Genomic DNA, 13,087 nt, shown 5'->3' on the forward strand with positions numbered 1-13,087 from the left:
GCTGGTCTATGACGATAGAGGCGAGTCAGGTACGACCTGGTTTTACATATTTAGAATAGAGGGGAAGCTGTTGCGCTAGAAAAGGTAGGGAAACTGTGTTACTTCTCTTCAGGACAAACAATTTTATAATGAAGTAACCTGTTCATTTACTTATGACAGTCAGAGTGACATGCTATGTGTGTAAAATCTTACATTGAAGGTCACTATTGGTGGTTGTGAGGAGCTGTTATTGTCAGGAAATCATCAGTTCCACTTGTCTGTGTTTCACTGCACATTCAGCATCACAAAAACAGCGGTCATAGACAAGGCAAGAGACCCATTCTTCAACTCATTGGTCATCACATTACTTGAGCCAGTGGTGGTGAAGCTATTGGGGGCTGGGCTCAGTAAGACAGACTCAACGGGCATTTTTCTACAAGCTTTCAGCACAAATTCAGCAGTCGGAACAGTGTGATCGAGCGCTCACATCAACAACACGCGACATCGCGTTTGTTACAAAGAGGAAGAGACGGAAATGTTACGCACGAAAAAACTTTTCCAGCTACAAACGATAGATTATAAGAACAGTACAAGACAGAACACCCACGTAAAACAGTTATTTGATAAAGAATTTACCAAACGGTCAACCTCATCCAGAACTTATGCAGCGAGGCTTTTCATGGTAAGTTTTTTTTAATGCTGCAATATGTAACTTTTTGGGCGACCTGACAATTCACATAAACGTGATATATTGATCTGTCATTCTCATTGAAAGCAAGTCTAAGAAGTCTAGATGTGTTCTATGTGCGCTATTTCTATGCTTCATGTTTTTAAGATACGTTTTTGCTTTCTTTCGGTTTTTGTACCACAGCTCCAAACAGCTGAAAATACAATATTTTTGATTATAGAAAATATATTTCACAGTGGTGTAGATGGTACAGTGATTCTCTGCACTATAATTGCTTGTTTGGTCACATAAACTGAAATTAGGCAAACCTATTAACATTTTTGCAATCAGGAAATGGTGCAACGATTTCTGAAAAGGGCATCTTTAACTTATACAACGTTGCAACCTGTGTTTATTATAATATGTTGTTTAAATGTACATTTATAATAGTTTTTTGTTCACAAGAGACTGAGCGTCCCATATGGGAATAGTAGAAATGTTGAAAGAAGGCAGTGTAGCCTTTTGACACAGGTGTAGGCTGTCATACTTTCTGTGACAACTGTCAATTTCTACATGACTTCTTTAAAAAAATAACTAAACTTCTCTGATAAACATCTTTATACTGTCAGGCATGTCATGGCATATGTAACTGACCTTTGTATTATTGGCCTATCAGGATAAAGACAGAGTAAGTTGTCAATAACTGGCTCAGGACAGGAATGCATAATGGCAATGAGTCGTTTTCATTTTACCGTCCCAACGCATTGTATGCAGCCGGCAATACATTTGTGGACCGTTAGCTAAACATTCTCTATTCAGCCTGCATAGGCTTTGATTTCCTCCATAACTTTATTTAAAGGGCAAGAAAGTTGAAAAAGACTGGGAATATATGCATACTTTCCTTATGAAACACAATTTTCCACCACCATGCTAGAATGGCTAAACGCTAATCCCAAACCGTGTGTATTGCGTTCAGCCAATCAGGTTGAAACTCACAGACCGGGGGTTCCGTTTTATTTTAGGCCTGCTGTGCAGCGGTAGGTTAGGGGTGTAAAAACAGACTGCTGCAACACACCATTCCGGATTAGCATTTAGCGACTCTAGTATGATGGTGGAAAATGGTGTTTCGTAAAGAAAGTATGCATAGATTACATTAAAATGTTGTCACTGATCTACACACAATATCCCGTAATGTCAAAGTGGAATTCTATTTTTAGATCATATTTTTAGTCAGTAAGTATTTAACCCCTTTATAGCAAGCCAAAATAACTTCAGGAGTAAACATTTGTTGAACAAGTCAGATAATAAGTTGCATGGACTAACTTTGTGTGCAATAAGGGTGTTTAACATTATTTTTTTTAATGACTACCCCATATCTGTCCAATGCCTCGTAAAGAAGGGCACCAATTGGTAGATGAAAAAAAAAAAAAAGTTAAATAAAAGCTGAGTTATTAGACTTTGGATGGTGTATCAATACACCCAGTCACTACAAAGATACAGGCGTCCTTCCTAACTCAGTTGACAGAGAGGAAGGAAACCGCTCAGGGATTTCACCATGAGGCCAATTATGATTTTTAAACCAGTTACAGAGTTAAATGGCTGTGATGGCAGAACTGAGGATGGATCAACAACATTGTAGTTACTCCACAATGCTAACCTAAATGACAGAGGGTAAAGAAGGAAGGCTGTACAGAATAAAAAATATTCTAAAACATACATCCTGTTTGCAATAAGGCACTAAAGTAATACTGCAAAGAAAGGAACATTTTGTCCTCAATACAAATCATTATGTTTGGGGAAAATCCAACACATCACTGAGAACCACTCTTAATATTTTCAAGCATGGTGGTGGCTGCATCATGTTATGAGTATGCTTGTCATCGGCAAGAACTTGGGAGATTTTTAGGATGAAAAGGAATACAACTAAGCACAGGCATTGTATTAGAGGAAAACCTGGTTCAGTCTGCTTTCCAATAGACTTTCCAACAGACAATAACCTAAACCTCAAGGCCAAAAAATGCTCAAACGTTACTTACAAGACAACATTGAATGTTCCTAAATGGCCTAGTTACAGTTTTGACTAAAATTGGCTTGAAAATCTAGGGCAAGACTTGAAAATGGCTGTCTAGCAATGAACAACAACCAATACTACAGAGCTTGAAGAATTTAAAAAAGAATAATGGGCAAATATTGCACAATACAAATGTATTGGCAGCTGCATACTATGCATTTGGATGGTAAGATGAAGGTTTGCCAAAGGTGATTCTAACATGTATTGACTCAGGGGGTTTAATACTTATCTCATCAAAATATATATTAGTGTTTTATTTTCCATTTAATACAATAACAAATAATACAAATCTTCCACTTTGCATTAGAGTATTTTATGTAGATCGTTGACAACAAATGACAAATCCATTTTAATCCCACTTTGTAACACAACAAAATGTGGAAAAAGTCAAGGGGTGTGAATACTTTCTGATGGCACTGTATGTTGTTAACATTTGAATTCAAGTCAAGTGCTTACTTTAGCAAACAGAATGGGGACGCAAACAGTTGCAGAGCCACGGGTTATTTGCATAGCAGACTTCTTTAGAGACATCGTAGGCAGATACAGTGCCTCCTCCAGGTCTTTACCAGGACTGCAATCTCAGCCTCGGGAGGCTTTAGGTGTCAAGTTCCTACATACAACCTTTGGGACATGCAATGATTCATCTGAAATTGTTCCCTTTGCTACAGTGAGAGACACTGGCCTTGTTTAAAATATTTGACCAAGAACACATTCTCATTTACAGCAACAACCTGGGGAGTAGTTACAGGGGATGAATGAGCCAATTGGAAGCTGGGGATGATCAGGTGGTATGAGTGCCAGATTGGGAATTTAGCCAGGACACCGGGGTTAACTCCCCTACAATAAGCACCATGTGATCTTTAGTGACCACAGAGAGTCAGGACACCCGTTTCACTTCCCATCCAATAGATGGCACCCTACATTGGGCAATGTCCCCAGATCACTGCCCTGGGATCTTTTATTTTTTAGACCGGAGGAAAGAGTGCCTCCTACCGGCCCTCCAACACCACTTTCAGCAGAATCTGGTCTTCCATCCAGGGACCGACCACGACCAACCCTGCTTAGCTTCAGAGGCAAGCCAGCAGTGGGATGCAGGGTGGTATGCTGCTGATAGTGTCCTTCCAGCACCTCCCTTCTCACTCTTGCATTTTATTGCTCAGCACAACAATTTACTGCTGTTGGTGCATTTTCATGGATGTGCAGTATCAGTATTTGTTATACATAAGGCAGCAGAGAGCAGGCTTTAGATGTGCTTCTCTGAGGCAATCATCACGCAAAAGAGGCTGCATCTCTTTAATGAAGCGAAAAATGTAATACCTAATCTGGGCTCGAGGACCAAAGGGAATTTAAGACCGGATCTGAAAGAAATACTGTCAATTTTCATCTGTTCAATGATCAAGTTCATTTTTGTAACCTGTTATACTGCACTGTATGTAGCATTTGACTTGCTTGGAATAGGGACCAGCACTTCAAGTAGTGAAAAAGGGTGAGGTAGAGGGCTTTGTCAATAATTCAACGTAGTGTTTGTCTGTGAGCATTTCGCTGTGTCATGGAGGAATTCCCCTTGTGGGACAGAAGGTGCTTGGGGAATATGAGGAAGAGGGTTTGTGTTGTTTATTTTAACCAGGGCCGTGCCCCCTTCCCTGTTCAGTGGATGAACTGCTTGTGTAAGGGATACATTGTTGTTTCCCTTGAAAGATATTGAAACTGAAGGTCAAGTCCCTCTAGATAAGAATACCAGTAGTATAGGGGATGTTTGTTTGTATAACAGGGAAGGTAAAGTGCCATTGTATTTCTATGTTCACTGTAGTTCATTTCAAATGGCGCATCTTGTAATGTGCTTAGACAGGTACTTTTTCCCCCATGTCTTCAGGAACTGTGGGTTGTCTTATGTTTCTCTCCCGTTGCTGAATCGACCTCCTGTTGCATAGTCTCCTTCCCACTCACTTCACCACAGTATGTTAAACAGTTTAAAGCAACAACGCCATGAGTGGAAAAGTCTTGTTCTTTGTATATTTGGGTTGGGAGAAGTCTATGAAATGACTCAATCGTTTACGAGTAGAGGGAGGGCTGAGCTAAGCACTGACGACTTTATCAGATTGACGAGATCAGAACTTCGGGGAGGCTCGGCCCCTAACCTGAAGGCTAATAAAAGGTTCTGCTAGTGGCTCGCTTCTGTCTCAACATACTGTTGAGATCTTCAGGTCTATTGTGTGTGTGCATGTGCGAGTGTGTGCCTACCACCTATCTACTTCTATCGGTCTGTGTTTGTAAAAGATCTGTCAACAGTACCACCTACCTTTTTTAGAATGGATCCTTTCCGATGCTCGACGATAGACCACAGATCAGGGCCACTGTCTTAGCCCCAGGCTTTAGTGATGTTCTCAGCACTAAGCTCAGTGAACAGCTGGGCCACACAGGTGTCTGAACAGCATAGACGGACAGGGGACAGTCAAAGGGACAGGGGGAACCCACCAGTTCTCAGTCCCTGGGAAAGGTTGAAGGTCTTCTGAGCCAAAATGTTGGTATAAAATCCAGATAAGCTGGAGATTATTTTAATTGAAGGCTCAATACTGTACGTCTTGTCTCATCTTCAGAGGCAGGAGGTTTTCCTGGGCAGGTTACGATGTGGTTAGGATAAACGAAGGGCCTTGCAACAAAAAAATGTCTGGGTTGTATAGTGTATCCCAATGAACTAGTCCTTCGAGCCGGATCATAAATGGAGTCTCTGCCTCGTGTTGTAAGGAGCTCTCTCAACCTTTGGTTCTCAGTCATCTCCTTGAGTGTCGTAGACAGACAGCCGGAGTACAAACCCTGATATCTCCCGACCGTATTCAGTCAGTAGTCCACCACTAACTACATTAACCTCTTTATCTTGCTCCAAAGCTCTCTTTCTTTCTTTTACATATCACAATATTACGTTTTCCCCCTATGTAGCATTAGCTAGCTCTTGTCGGTTGTACCTGTGCCAAAACTCTTGTATTTTTCATTTTATGGCATGTTGTCCATCTTATTTTTAAATAGTGAGCCAACATGTGTTCAGCACTTTTATTTCCATGACTGATCAAAGCAAAAATGTTTCATGCTCTTTCTTGTCTCTTTGCAGCAGACATACACTGAGTGTACAAAAGATTAAGGACACCTGCTCTTTCCTTGACAAAGACTGACCAGGTGAAAGCATTGTTCCCTTATTGATGTCACTTGTTAAATCCACTTCAATCAGTGTAGATGAAGGGGAGGAGACAGATTAAAAGAAGGATTTTTAAGCAGTGAGACAATTGAGACATGGATTGTGTATGTGTGCCATTCAGAGGGTGAATGGACAAGACACAAGATTTAAGTTTGTGTCAAGAACTGCAACGCTGCTGGGTTTTTCACGCTCAACAGATTCCCGTGTGTATCAAGAATGGTCCACCACCCAAAGGACATCCAGCCAACTTGACACAGCTGTGGTAAGCATTGGAGTCAACATGGGCCAGCATCCCTGTAGAATGCTTTTGACACCTTGTAGAGTCCATGCCCCGACGAATTGAGGCTCTGAGGGCAAAAGGGAGTGCAACTCAATATTAAGTTCTTAATGTTTTGTATACTCATTTACATTTACATTTAAGTCATTTAGCAGACACTCTTATCCAGAGCGACTTACAAATTGGGGCATTCACCTTATGATATCCAGTGGAACAACCACTTTACAATAGTGCAATAGTGGGGGGGGGGGGGGGGGGGGGGGGTTAGAAGGATTACTTTATCCTATCCTAGGTATTCCTTAAAGAGGTGGGGTTTCAGGTGTCTCCGGAAGGTGGTGATTGACTCCGCTGACCTGGCGTCGTGAGGGAGTTTGTTCCACCATTGGGGTGCCAGAGCAGCGAACAGTTTTGACTGGGCTGAGCGGGACTCGGTGTACAGTGAACAATATGTATGGCGCATCAAATCTCAATAAAATCACAGTATCAAATTGCAATAACCTACATATAGAATCGTGAGAATCACATCGGCACCTAAGTATCGTGATATCTTATTGTGAGGTCCCTGGAAATTCCCAGCCCTAATTTTTGCACGACTGTCAGTCACAAGACTCATGATCTTTGGTGATTGAATGTCAGTAAAATAAAATTTTTGTGATGGTTCATTACGGTACTGTTTTGCGGATAGGGCTGTGTTATTACAGAAGGAACTACAGAATGACATTGACTAGGGGGCTAGGATAGAGCTGGGCGATATGGACAAAAATCCATATTGTGATGAATTGTGATTCTTTAAACTATCCTTTTCCATCAAATACTAGTTTGATGGTTATATCCATCAATTGTCCCATTAACAGTTACCCATATTAGCAAACTTATTTCATTTCAAAATTCACAGTTCTATAGTATAGGCTACTTATCGTATTGAACGATGTCTGCAAAATGCCTGCGATAAAGTGGTCGGTGTCGATATTTTTCAGTTTATCGTCCCGGCTCTAGGCTAGCACCCAGGGCTGTTCGTTGGGGACAGTTAGACAGACTAGCACCCGGTCTTTGGGTATGGGCCTTTCTTCTTATATAATCAAAGTAATGAGGTATGCAGATTTCAATCAAGGAATGTTTATAGGTTAGCCTTGTGTCTGTTCTGGTTACTGTCAAATTCAGATTAATAAAAATACTCTGGACACAAATTGTAGAGGTTGAAAAATGACATGGTTAAAACGCAATAGCCTTCCTGAGTGCTTTGTGATTGGCCGCGGTAGTTTGTGTGATGATAACATTCACAGCTGGTGTGGGACGGCCCTCGGATACTCTGGCTGCTTTTCACTTTCACCTTCCTAAAGTTTCCTGCAGTGCCGTCAAGGTATTAGCCAGGCTTATGGAACTGGGACGACCCTTCCCCGAGGTTGTTTGTTTGGTTATTTTTAAATACACTTTCTCATTGCTCTTGCCTGATTAGCCTCCCACTAAGATAGAAAGGCACACGCGCAGGCACACACACACACACAATGAAAAGCAGACACTGGTCAGGTGTAGGTGACCCTTTGATAAGCAGAACAGAATAGTAGTCGTCCTGTAGGAAGAAGCTGTTTGAGTGATTGGGTGCGATAGGCGAATTGAAGCAGGACGTGTTGTGGGAGGCAGAGGGTGATGTACGGGGAGGGGGGGGGGGGGCTGTTGGAGCAGAGTGGAGGACTACGTGGGGGGCAGACGTGTCGTACCGTTTCATAACGGCTTAAGCTGAGGGGAACTGGGTCTGAAGTAATTTATCTGGAGAGGTGGTCTGCCTCTACTGCTGCCACACACACACACACACACACACACACACACACACACACACACACACACACACACACACACACACACACACACAGCTTCCGTAGCCCACTGTATCGGGGTGGGGTGGAGACCTACAGTGGGCTTTAGTTACTGACTACCTCCCTCTAATCTCTGTTCTTTTCATTCACCAAGGAGGGGAGTCGTACACTTGACTCCACATGCCCCTTGATTCATAATGTGCAGTGGTCTCATATTCCATTAAAGGGTAACGTAGTGGACTAGCTAAAGCCTATGTTCATTTGAGTACATTTGAATGTCTATGGAAGTATCTATGCAGTTCCGAACACAGTCCTTGTGTCTGATATTTCCTCCGTACCCTCCAGCCACTCTACTGTACATTATAATTTGGAATGGCATTTTCCTCTTCGTCTGTGTGTTTTCAGGACAGGGGAAATTACTGAGGTTTTGGTAGCAATGAGGAGTAAACTCATAGAAAAAAATATTTTGACATCATGGTGCAAAATATGTTCCTTCTTGTATAGACTTTGCTCTTTTCCTTCATGGATAAGCATACTAGTGTTCTCCTGGGCAGATGCCTGTATAAATTCTGTGCCATTCCTTCCATAAACAAATGCTATCTCTTGGACAGAATGACACATTTACACATTCTGACAGTTCAGCCTTGCTCACACAACCTTGACAGTGGCACCTAGTTTGAACTGGTGGTATTGGAGCTGGTAGAAATTGTCCCTAACTGCCGGTCCATGGTCAGATTTAATAAAATCCTCCTAATATGTAAGGTGTAGAATTTTGGACGAGGTAACCTGATCCTAGATTGGTGGTTACCTCGAATGTTTACATTACAATCATGGACCAACTGTTGTTTCATCACTTCCTTACTCCACCTCTGTGACCATTTCCTTAATTCCACCTAGGGTGTGGTCCCATCACTGCTTGTCTGAAGCCTTTAGCCCGATCCCAGATCTGTTTGTGCTGTATAGCCAACCAACTCCTTGGCACGCGGCTGTGCAATAACAAACCCTTGTGGGGAGTCTGAATCGAACTTTGAATCAGACTTAATTGAAAGAAAATGTCATTTTAACACCGATGTTTGTGGCCTGAACCCCCTGCCTGATAAGAACTAGAAATGGTAAAGTTGTACACTTCTCTTTTTTTTCTTTCGCTGTACATCACATCCTCAATATCTTATCAGTTACTGGTTGTAAATATAATCAGGTGATATGCACATTTTATGGCTCAGCCAAGGTTTTGTCCTACTCCCTGTTCTCTCTCCTCTGGGATTTCCTTCCCTAGTTGGGTGACTCAAATCGCCTTCTCATTTCTGTCTGAAACTGAAGCTGCAAGTTATGTTTTATGCATGCTTTGTACCGAGGCAGCCGACAGGGGGTGGAAAAAGAGCGATGGTGAGAGAGAATGAGATGAAGAGAGAAAGGGGAAAAAGAGAACAGAGATTATTTGTGGAAACAGATTCACACTGAAGGCACAATTGAGTGCCGTATGCACAGCCAATGAGTTTGCAAAGCAGAGAATTAACCTAATACTTCCCTTTTTAGGGTAGGTTCAAAAGTCCTTGCAAACACCCTTAGTATGTGACTAAATCAATCAATATACAGGTTAGATATCCAAGCCTACCCTCGGATATGAGCCTGTAAACCTCTCCCCTCTAATAAGAGATTATAACAGATAAGAGATATCAAATAGCTGGAGATCTCTATCACTTCCCTATCCTACACTGCTGTCAGATCTGGGATTCGAACTGGTTCACGAGCCCGCCTCTTCAACTCCAAGGTAGCCTGCTATAAAGGCCTGTCGATAGTAATGGGTCAGCGGTTGGAGTTATCCATTGCTGTCTATGAAGGGTCTAGTTCGGCAGATGAATAATGAAATGGTAATCTGAGAATTATCTCGCTTTCTCTCTCTGCATGGCGTTTAATCCCACTCTCTTTGGCAGCTGGTGGGGCAATCGCGTGGATTACTGCTGCCAATCGATCCAGAGTAGGAGGTAAGAGAGGGCTGTCACAGCCAAGCAGCTAGTGGGCTGTGTGTGGGACAACAATCAACCTCCAGGAGTTACTATGATGTTGTCATATCATCTGATATGTCTTGGAAGCACCTCTCTAGCAAACACTGCATACCAAGGGTGTTATCCAACATGGGCATTATATTGCCACAGTGATGTTTATGACGCCAGTTTAAAGCCTGGATTGGATTGAGCTGCATTATGTGTGGGAAGCCACAGTCCTCTTAGCACTTCCATCTGTTACCAACATATTTTCTCTGCCTGGCTGAAGGAAAACATTTAAATAGGCCTCAAAGCATATTCCAATATTCCTCTGCTTGTAATTGAAGAATCGAGAGCTTAGCGAACATCTCTGATTCTGCATATATCCAGGATATATATTAAAGGCCCATTGCAGTCAAAATTCAGTTTTTCATGTGCTTTATAACATATTGTACAACAGATGAAACTAGCTAACACTGTAAAAGTGTGAATACATTTGATCAGTGTTATTTCCTGATAGGTGCTAGTTGAAAATACAATTTACACAGTACCTTCTAATCAGCAGGTTCTGCATTGGTGGAGTTTTGTCTTTGCCTGGTGACATCACCAGGCGGTATTTAAGCAATAAGGCACAAGGGGGTGTGGTATATGTCCTGGATACAGCCCTTAGCTGTGGTATATTGGCCATATACCACAAACCCCAGAGGTGCCTTATTGCTATTATAAACTGGTTACCAACATAATTAGAGCAGTAACAAGAAATGTTGTGTCTTACCTGTGGTATATGGTCTGATATACCACGGCTGTCAGCCAATCAGCATTCAGGGCTTGAACCACCCAGGTAATAAAAGTTCATATAGACCAATAACAAAGCGAGTTCCAAACCTCTCTACCAATGACAGATTTTCTTTCATATGACATATCCCTCCCACCCATACCATTCCCAGATAGTACTAGCACAATTCTTGCTTGAGAAATAGTTTTTGGCTAAAAAGCTATTTTTCTTTTTACCATTTTAATGGAAAACTACTACAGTAAGGTACTTCATTGTTACCCAAAAATGGTTTGATATTGAGATCAAAATGGCTGCAGTGCATTGGGCCTTTAACCAGTTATCTACTTATGTTATTTCAACTTCAGATTCACCACAATTTTTCAACGTTCCCCTGAAATTAAGTACAAAGATCATTTGAGGAACTACCATTGTTATCGAGCCTTTTTAGGCACTAACTGACCCCATGGGATTAACGATGTCTATGGTGTTTGTGTGAATATGAGCCATTTGGTCAGTGGAAATTTGACACGAGTGCACTGGACAGAGGTGGGTAGTAGCGTGAGTACATTTTTGGAGGAACTGATACTTTTCTAGTTGCTATTTGTGGGCTGTACTTGTACTCAAGTATTTTGACTCCCGTTACATTTTGCCAAATCACTTCAGTTACATGGATTTACATTATTATATCGTCACTGTCAGATGAAAACCTTGTCACTCTAAATGTTGTGATTTCTTTTTTTACATGAATCGATACTATAGGTTCCACTTTAAGTCTGTAAGAACGTTTCACAACCTCTTGACCAGTTACACCCTGATCTGTTTCACCTGTCTTTCTGCAATGTCTCCGGCCCGCTCCAGGTGTCGCCCATCTTTCCCATTATCCCCAGTGTATTATACCTGTGATCTCTGTTTGTCTGTTGCCAGTTCGTTTTGTTCGTCAAGCCTACCAGCGTTTTTCCCCTTGCGACTGTTTCTATTTCCTGTTTTCACGGTTTTGACCATTCTGCTTGCCCTGACCCTGCCTGCCGTTTTGTACCTAGTCAGACCACACTGGATTATTGACCTCTGCCTGGCCTTGACCTGTCGTTTTGCCTGCCCCCTGTTCTAGTAATAAACTTGTGTTGCTTCGACACTGTCTGCATCTGGGTCTTTCCTAAAAGGTGATAGTACGAACTGGCCCTGACTGACCCAACAGACTCAGACCAGCTCCACAATGTTGTCTCCCTGCAAGGAGCCACAATTGGAAGACACAAGGAGTTAATTCAATGTCTTATAGAGGGACTCCATACCCTGGCAGAATGCCATGACCAGGCATTCGATACTTTGCTGGAGCAATTCCGCGGATTCCCCACTGGGCAGCAGATCACACCCGTAATCTCCCAGCCTACCCCAGAGTGCTACACTGGAGATTCCGGAACCTGCCAGGCTTTTCTCTCCCAGTGCTCCCTCATTTTCGAGCTGCAGCCTTCTTCGTTCCCCTCGGACCCCTCCAGGATAGCGTACATCATAACGCTGATGTCCGGGAGGGCACTCGCCTGGGCCACGGCGGTGTGGAGCAACAGTACGTTGTCTGCCTCAGTCTGGAGGAGTTTGTGGAATAAGTTTGATTCTCCGTTGTCTGAGAGAGAGGCTGCTCCAGCTACGTCAAGACCCCCATAATGTGGCAGACTACGCAGTGGATTTTCGTACGTTGGCGGATGAGAGTGCCTGGAACCCGGAAGCATTGTTCAACATGTTCCTGCACGGAGTATCGGAGGACGTGAAGGACAAGCTTGCAGCCTGGGAACTACCGACGGGTCTTGACTCGCTCTTTGCCTTGACCATTCGGATCGATGGGTGACTACGAGAGTGAAGGAAGGAGAGGTTAAATTTCACTCGCCTGCCCAAGGCTTTCACCTCGCCTCCGAGACATCCCTGAAGTCCCAGACGGCTCCGTTGCCAAGAAAACCCGAGGCTACCCAAGTTCTCCCGAGAGTCTTCAAAGTCTGCCAATTCATCTCTTCCTGAGCCGATGCAACTAGGCAGAGCTAGGCTGTCCCCAGCCGAATGGCTATACAGGCTTCACATGAAGAGTTGCCTGTATTGCGGGACTGCTGGTCATTTTGTGGCAACCTGTCCACTAAAAGACCAAGCTCACCGGTAGGAGCGAGTACTCTGGTGGGCCATACAGAGAACTTTTCCTCTCCCTTTACTCACACCCCTTTTCATGCCATCTTGCTGTGGGGGAACAAGTCGAAATCTCTCTGGGTACTCATCGATTCTGGGGCCGATGAGCTCTTTATGGAAGCTACCCTGGCGTCTGAGCTGGGCATTCCTACTCAGCCCTTCT

The 13,087-nt window shown here is 43.0% G+C and overlaps 1 protein-coding gene across 1 annotated transcript in view; it reads left to right on the forward strand.

Annotated features, from left to right (window-relative positions):
• The first annotated feature begins 217 nt into the window (after nucleotides 1-217).
• The window catches only part of LOC129860374 (leucine zipper putative tumor suppressor 2 homolog), a 40,473-nt gene continuing 27,603 nt past the window's right edge, over nucleotides 218-13,087 (forward strand). The window contains exon 1 of the mRNA XM_055930730.1: nucleotides 218-661. The gene's annotated coding sequence lies outside the window, so the exon portion shown is untranslated. The remainder of the gene's footprint in view (nucleotides 662-13,087) is intronic.

The sequence above is a fragment of the Salvelinus fontinalis genome, chromosome 8 (assembly GCF_029448725.1).
Source record: "Salvelinus fontinalis isolate EN_2023a chromosome 8, ASM2944872v1, whole genome shotgun sequence".
Lineage (NCBI taxonomy): Eukaryota > Metazoa > Chordata > Actinopteri > Salmoniformes > Salmonidae > Salvelinus > Salvelinus fontinalis.